Below are 8,345 nucleotides of genomic sequence, written 5' to 3' on the forward strand. Positions count from 1 at the left end.
TTCTGTTCTGTTAAGGGCACAATTCTAAATGCGCCTTATGCCAGTCCAAGACCCTTGGGCTGGCATAGGAGGCTCACAAACATGCCGTAAAGCACGTTTGCACCTCTGTGGCTGGGAGCCGCGTTGGCGCATTTAGATGCGCCGATGTGCAGAGGCAGGCAGAAGCCTCCGCAGCAGCTCCTGTGCTGCTGCTTGTGTCGGCGCGCTCGCACCAACGCAAGTGGCAAAGGTAGGCGTGGGGGATATGGGGAGGGGGTGGAAGGGGGTGTTTCTGGGCAGGGGGAGGACGGGCGATGGGCGGCCCCAGGGGCGGTCGCGTGGGGAGCCAGGGGCGGGGCTGGGACCTGGTGGTTATGCCGGATCCCAACCCCTATCCCCAGAGAGAATGGAGCAGCCTCCAGAAGTGATGCAGGTCCGAGGAGACCCATAGTGGCGTGCAGCCCTTACCCCAGGGGTAAGGGGAAGAGTTTCCCCCTGCCCGTGGCTGAGCCGCTGCACCCAACGAACCTGCGTTGGATGCAGCGCAAGCCTCCTGGCTTGCCTGCTCCAGCGCAGGTTTGGATTGCGCCCCTAGTGAACTGCCATTTGTCTTTTATAACTGGAAAATCAATCATATGAAACAGGATGAGAGTGGCTGCAGGAGTATGTTATAGCACCAATACCCACACACCACCAATACAGGAAGGCAGCTAGTCTATTTGCTCATGCATGCATGTTACTGCAGTCAAAATGTACTTTGCTGGTGTGATACAGTACACTTTTTTAAAGCACATGAGTACAATGGAGACAAAAACAATGCAAAACTAGTTCCAGAGTATTGCGTAACTCCAAAATATTCCTGTATACAGGTCCAGCCTATTTATACCCGGATTTGACTCAACACAAATGGCCACTGCAAATGAGAAGGAATGTGCTGATCCCTGGAGAAGGGGAAAATGCACCCCTTTAAAATCAGTTTGAAAAACTGAACAGTCCTTTAACAATAGCCTCCTTAATGAGAGAGAGAGGGGGGGGCAGCTGGCTGACAATCCATCAATGCTTCTCTCTCCAGCGGGCCCCTTCCTTCCCTCCCCCAGCACATGAAAGAAAGGTGATCACTTTGCATTGGTGAAGGGAGGGGCTGAGTGAAGTGCCTTTGAAAGCACTTGGAGGAGGACTGATTGATGATTGTCTTCTTAATGACTCTTATCTTACATCACAAAGGTCAGCAAGGCTGTTTTTCAAAGCAAAGAAACTTTGTTTTTAAAATTGATTTGCTATAGTACCATCCACTTGAGTGCTTGGAAACGGAACCCACGCAAATAATGAGGCTCAACCTGTATTTGATTTTCAAACTGTGTTCAAGGGAATTCTGAGGGCCCGATCCCAGCCAACTTTCCAGTGCTGATGCTTCCACAATGCAACCAAGAGATAAGGAACAAACATTCCCTTTCCTTGAGAGGCCTCCATGACTGCCCCCCCCCCCAGGATGCAGTGCAGCTCTGTTGGCCCAGCTGCATCAGTACTGGAAAGTTGGAAAGGACTGGGCCCTCAGATCACTGAGAAGGTTATCAGGGTGAGAAGATCAAGACCGATGACTGATACACTACTCTGAAAAGCAGCTTGATTTCCATTGCTGATCTTCCTGTGCAATGTGCGGTTGTAGGAGACAAAGGCCCAAATCCTAACCAACTTTCCAGCACGGTCATAGATGTGCCAATGGGATGTGTGCTGAAACCTGTAGTTGCGTGGCACTCAAGGAGACTTCCTAAAAGTAAGGGAATATTTGTTACCTAGGAGCTGCATTGCCCTTACGTCGGTGCTGGAAAGTGGGTTAGGACTGTGCCCTAAGCAGCATCCTTTATGGGCTAAGCAGGCAGAAAAGCACTCCTCAGAATCCTCAGCAATGCACTTAGATTGCCTGGCAGGGGATCTTTCTCAGGCAACTCAATGATCAAGAGTTTCTTGATGGTAGAAATTCTGAGATAACTGGCCTACAATGATCAAAACTTGTCTGACAATAGGGAAGATGGAATCCTTTTAGCTGTTGCTTTTTTCTTGGATCACTACAGCAACAACTGATTAAAGAAGAAATATTCAGACATGGCTGCATGCTAGTTTTATTATATGTGTCAGTGTCATTGATCCAGTAGTTTCTTAAGCAACTATCAGCCCAATCCTGAGCTGCGAGGCACCCGTTGGAGCAGAGGCGCCAAAGCAGCTACTGCTGTATCCAGCAGGTGTTGGGAAGCAGCCAGAGGTCTCATGGGAGGAAGTTCCAAGTCCCGTAATAGGGCTTCTCAAGTTTGTGCTGGTTATTTTGCCGGCACATAGTTGAGAGATTCTGTTTTGGGCCTTCCGGCCCAGAGTTCAGGATCTGGTGGAGCAGAGCTCCTGCTCTGGTTCCCCCCCCACGCCTTCCTCCATCTTCATTCCGCCCTCCCTCCACCACCCCAGAGGCCACACCACCAGCTGGCGGTTGAACTTACCATTGGTGGCAACACATCCTCTTCCTGCTGGCGCTGGGCACTTTTTCAGCACCTAGTACCAGTGCTATACAAGGACATCTGCAAGAGGGATCTGAAGGCCTTAGGAGTGGAACTCAACAGGTGGGAAACCCTGGCCTCTGAGCGGCCCGTTTGGAGGCAGGCTGTGCAGCATGGCCTTTCCCAGTTTGAAGAGACACTAGGCCAACAGACTGAGGCAAAGAGGCAAAGAAGGAAGGCCCATAGCCAGGGAGACAGAGCAGGGACAGACTGTACTTGCTCCCGGTGTGGAAGAGATTGTCACTCCCGAATTGGCCTTTTCAGCCACACTAGACGCTGTTCCAGAATCACCTTTCAGAGCACGATACCATAGTCTTTTGAGACTGAAGGTTGCCAACAATATAACCAGTGCTAGGGCTCAGCACTGGGGCTGGCCAGGTTCAGAATTAGGCCCTAAAACAATCCCAGGCAGCTCAAACCCGTGTATTATTCCTTAACTGACACTTATCTATCCATAAGAGCAGGGAAACACACAGCATTTGAAAGTGGACCTCTCAAGGCATACAATTCAGGAAGGGAGGTAAAGGGAGGTACTCATGTGCCCTAAAAGAGAAGTCCTTTTCACCTTTGAAAGTTCTTTATCATATGATGAAAGTTCTTTGTTTATCATATGATGAAAGTTCTTTGAAAGTTCTGAGTTTATCATATGATGTGCTGTAAATGCCAAGTATAAATGACACACCTTGCTTGGAAACATTAAAAGAACTGTGTGTTGGCATGGCTGGATTCTCAATGCTCTTTTTCCTTCCTGTTGGTGAACTTGAACTAGGAGTCCTGCAAATCAAACTTGGGCTCCCTGCACCACTAGGTCTTCTGTCTGCAGAGTGAACTTCAGGAGTTCCAACTGGGATATTCATATCAGAACCTAGACTCCTTGTGGATTGAGAAATCAGGTGGCACTACGTAACCAGTCAGTTACAAAGACTCCCAGAATTGGTGCCTTATTCAGGGACTTATTGCACAACAAAAATCATGTGCTCTGTTGATGCTCTTCCTAGAAAATAAAAGTACAAAATGATGTTTTTACTTTGACACCATGTGCGAAGGGCTTGGAGATGCATCTCAATAGTAGGGGCTAAAAATAAATGAGAGGTCTTACCATCTTGCCCAATGGGTTGCTCAGAGGCATCTGAGGTCACTTTTGGAAAGGGGATAGTAGATTTATTTATTTTATTTATACAGGTATTTATATACCGCCTTTCTTTGGTCGTCAGATTCTCCTCAGACTTTAATCCAAGGCGGTTTACATAGGCAGGCTGTTCTAAACCTCCGTAGGGATTTTTACAATTGAATAGTCCTAGTCTTTCATAGAACTCCTCGTTCCAGCTGGATTCCTTCCGGTCTGGCCTTTCTCTGGCCCTTCGCCTCCCAAGCTCCATTGACAGCAACTCCTCTCTGCCTCCGAGGGTCAGCTCATCAGTAAATCAGCGTGTCGTCAGTTTTTGGGTACTTTCGGTTGTTTCGAACTGGCAGCCTCAGATCTTCAGGCATACAAGGCGGCAGCTCTACCAACTGAGCCAGACCTCCTGCCCTGATAGAACCTGACCTGGTCCACAAGAGCTCTTATGAACTTATGATTTAGACTTGCCGACCTGCCCGATTGGCCAGAGTCTCTAGGAATTATCTTTGATCTCCAGGGGACTACCAAAAGCAATTCTGAATATTTTAACAGGGCCTGTATGACTTAACGACATTGCACCATGTTGGGAAAAATATCTCCAGGAATAGCTTCTGTCAGAGTTGGCAACCCTATCTTAGAAACACCAAACAGAAGCCTTGCAAAACAGCAAATCCTCTTTCCTGTACAAACACAGGTGCCTGGATGACTTATTGAATGCTATACACTCTTGTATTTTTATGGCTTTTAAAATAATTTGCTTAAAGAAAGGTTGGCGCATTTACAGGGCAATTCCTTATCGGGGTCATATTAGTAAGGAATGGCCATCAAAAGCAAAGCTGAGAAAAGTTTTGCTGAGAAAAGCTGTTCACTGGCGAAAGTTGGGTATTATAAAGCTGGATCATCACAATGGGAAAAAAAAATGCCTGGGTCACGGTGACTGGAGGCCCTGCTGGTTACTTTAGCGAGCTGATTCTATATATTTAAGTGAGACTAAACTAGCTCCATGTGAGCTTTTAATTAAGTGGAAAGTTAGCAGTCTAGTCACTCTGGAACCAAGTTGTTCCTTGGGCCTATGAAGGTCTGTTGTCCTTGTAAGGTGGGTGGTAAATGTGGGTGGTTAATATGTGCTTCACCACCAGAGTTGCATCTTAACAGCACCCCAAGAGCAATGATTGGTTAGTATCTTATACAAACAGAGTTTAAAGCTCAGGAGGTTCAAAGCTGCAAGAAGAGTGTGGCAGTGATATGGTGGAGGAATTTAAGGTGTAGAAGAGCACTGCTTTCCTGGCAAATCAAGGTAAGAGATATCTGAGCCTGACCATAACATAATTTTAGTTAAGCAGTAAGTCTTGTGTGTCCTTAAAGAATTTAGGAATGTTACATCACAATCCTATGCAAGTCAGCTGAGAAGTACATCCCATTGAAATCTATGGGATTTATTCACAGATATGTGTACATAAGATTGCAGCCTTATTGTGGCATATTTTTTTTGAACAAGAATCCAGTTTAAATCCAAATATCACGAGTATGATTTAGAATTTCTAGGATGGCTGCAAATGAAAGATTCATAAGATTGAACAGTTTTTCTGTTCTGTTCAGTGGAATTATAGTATGCATGAACCAAAGGTTTGCAAGAAATCAATTGTTTCAAACATATAAGTCTAATTTATATTAATATTTCTTATTTTCCCTCTAATTTTTTCCAGTCAATGTGCATGTCAAAATGGTAGCTTGAAAATGGAGTTGGCTGGTTCTGTTTCAATGAATTTGTCCTCATTACAGGGTCAAGGAAGGGTCTTAAGTCTTATAATTGGTTTCAAAAGTTAGTATGCAAATCTAGACCACACACCTTTTTAAATACAATCCAGGGGTCAGCCAGGCTTTCTTGGAGCAATGGTGATGATAGAAGCAGGATTCGCAAAGGTGTTCTCCATGAACATCTGTTGTTCTCCCAGTTGCACAGTATCCACAAGGGAAGTATGTGGTAGCTGCCATCACTCAGGATATGCTCTCATTCCAGTTTGGGACATTTGATCCTTCCCACACTTGGCATGAAGCAGACCAAACCATATGGCTTCCCTGGAACAACACTCAAAGGTTCTCTATGGTGGTTTGTGAGAACATTTGTCAGAAAACACCAAGACAGCAGGCTTGCATGTAATTAGACTCCTTGCATCCCATTCTGTTCAATCGGATTTATGCAGTCCAATGGCACACAGAACTGAAGCCCAAAGCAAGATATGTTTTGGGCCCTTTTGATTCCAGGTAAGGATCCAGGAGCACAAACTTGTTGTCCTCATTCTTTTTGAAGCCCTCCATGGCTTCACTTTCATCTTATCTCTCTGCTGTCATATCCAATTAAACTCCTGGCTGTGACCTTGGCTTCTCCAGCTTCAGGACCCTGAACAATCAGAAGGTCTCCAGCACCCTCTAATGACTGCCCTTTCTCCCTTGCTGCCCCTTAGGACTTAGGTCTCCCTGTACACCTATGCGATTCCACTTCTCTTACATCCTACTAATCCCTTAAAGCAGTGGTTCTCAAACTTTTAGCACTGGGATTCACTTTTTGGAATGAGAATTTGTCATGACCCACCAGAAGTGATGTCATGGCCAGAAGTGACATCATCAAGCAGGAAAATTTTTAACAATCCTAGGCTGCAATCCAACCTGCGCTTACCCAGAGTAAGTCCCATTGACTCTCATTGTTAAAAACATATACAGAATAGCCCATTAAAAGTACAGCTCTGTAACATTTCTGCAATGCAGGACCAAATCCTAACCCACTTTCCAGCACTGGCATAGCTGTGCTAATGGGATGTGTGCTGCATTCTGCAGTTGGGGGGCACTTATGGAGGCCTCCTCAAGGTAAGGGAATGTTTGTTTCCTTGCCTAGGAGCTGCATTGCCCATATGTCGGTGCTGGAAAGTGGGTTAGGATTGCGCCCGCAGTCACATGCCGTGGTAGTATCAAGTCTAATCTATTAAAAATAAAATATTGAAATAAATGGGGACCCATTTGAAATCAGCTTGCGCCCACCTAGTGGGCCCTGACCCAAAGTTTGAGAAACACTGCCTTAAAACCACCTTTTCCGTGAAGCTTTTGGCAGAATACATTAGTCCCTTTATCCCAGTGGTGTATCCCCCTTTATCTTGGGTGACACCCTGGGGGGAGGGTGACACCACTAGTGGCCAAAATTGTGGAAAACCTGGTATTTAAGAAAAATTTATGAATAATAAAATATTTATGAATATTTATGAATAATAATAATAATAATGGTATTGTACAGGGTGTCATTTGATAGGCAATTTAATGCAGAATGTAATGAAATTAACCACATTGAATTATCTGTATTCAATCAGAAGTTATAGCCAAATAACCAGAAAAAGAGAACACAACTATCATGGCCTGTGCAGTATCCAACTGGAGGTAAGGGGAACCAGCTGGAGGTAAGGGGATATATTTCCCTTTACCCCGGGTAAAGCCCCAGGCACCCATATGGTGCTTCTTGGAGCTAAACCAGCTATTTAGCTGGCGCAAATCCAGGAAGCCCAGTATAACACTGGGTGGGCCAGGAGGGGTGTAAGGATATGGCAGAGGCCTGCTTTGCCAATCCTGCTCCCTCCTGGGCCCAATCTGTCCCCCATTCCACTCTCCACTGCCCCAAAACACAACCTTCCTGCCACCTTCCCCAAGCCCCTGTGCTTACCTGTGCTAACCTGTGCTCAGCCTTACCTGTGCTGACTGGCGCTGCTTTGGCAGGCTGGCGCAGGCCATTGGGTTATTGCTGCTGGCTCACAAGTTGTTACAGACTTGCCTTACAGCATGTTTGCGACTGTCTGAGCCGGTGCAAGAACAGCTGCACTGGCTCAACCAGCAGTTGAGGATTCCACCGTGAAAGTGGATTTTCTTAACTCAAAACTGACCAATGGGACTGATTGTTCTGAGAGCCAATGAGGTGTTATTATGACGCCAGTGTGGAACCAATAACCAGTCAGCTCTCATTTCCATGTAACAGAGCTAATACCAGAACTGTTATTTAGCTGTTTGAGTGTCATCCAGTTGGCCAATGGTTTTTCCCTTGGTTATTGATTTGTTGGCTGACATGTATATAGTAAGACAGATAAATAAAGAACATGAATGGGGTGACACTATGAGGTGCACCAGGTGACACACCTGGACCAGGTGACACAAACTCTAATGATGCCACTGATAGGAAGTTGGTCACTGGCTTAGATGACTTTTAAAATGGACCCCAGAACCGGGGGTGGGGGTTAGAATCATGGGGACATGTGGGGGAGGGGCTAATACTGGGGGTGGTAGTGGAAAGTTTCTTATGTTGGAAGGAGGGAGATGAGCAGGGTTCAATGGGTGGAAGGATTACTATGAGTAGGGGCTCAATGGGTGGAAGGGGTTATTAAGTGACTTGTGAATTCTGGTGGGAATGGGGAATAGGAATAGACAGAGGAGTTTAGAGTCACTCTATGAAAAGTCTATGTGGTATCATAATAGTAGGAGAAAAAAAAAATGTTTTCATGGGTTGCTTGTACATTAAGGGCCAAATCCTAACCCACTTTCCAGCATTGACATAGCTGTCCCAATGGGACTTGCGCTGCATCCTGCAGTTGAGTGGCACTCATGGAAGCATCCTCAAAATATGGAAATGTTTGTTCCCTTACCTCGGAGCTGCGTTACCCGTAAGT

This window comes from Tiliqua scincoides, chromosome 6 (genome assembly GCF_035046505.1).
Source record: "Tiliqua scincoides isolate rTilSci1 chromosome 6, rTilSci1.hap2, whole genome shotgun sequence".
NCBI classification, from domain to species: domain Eukaryota; kingdom Metazoa; phylum Chordata; class Lepidosauria; order Squamata; family Scincidae; genus Tiliqua; species Tiliqua scincoides.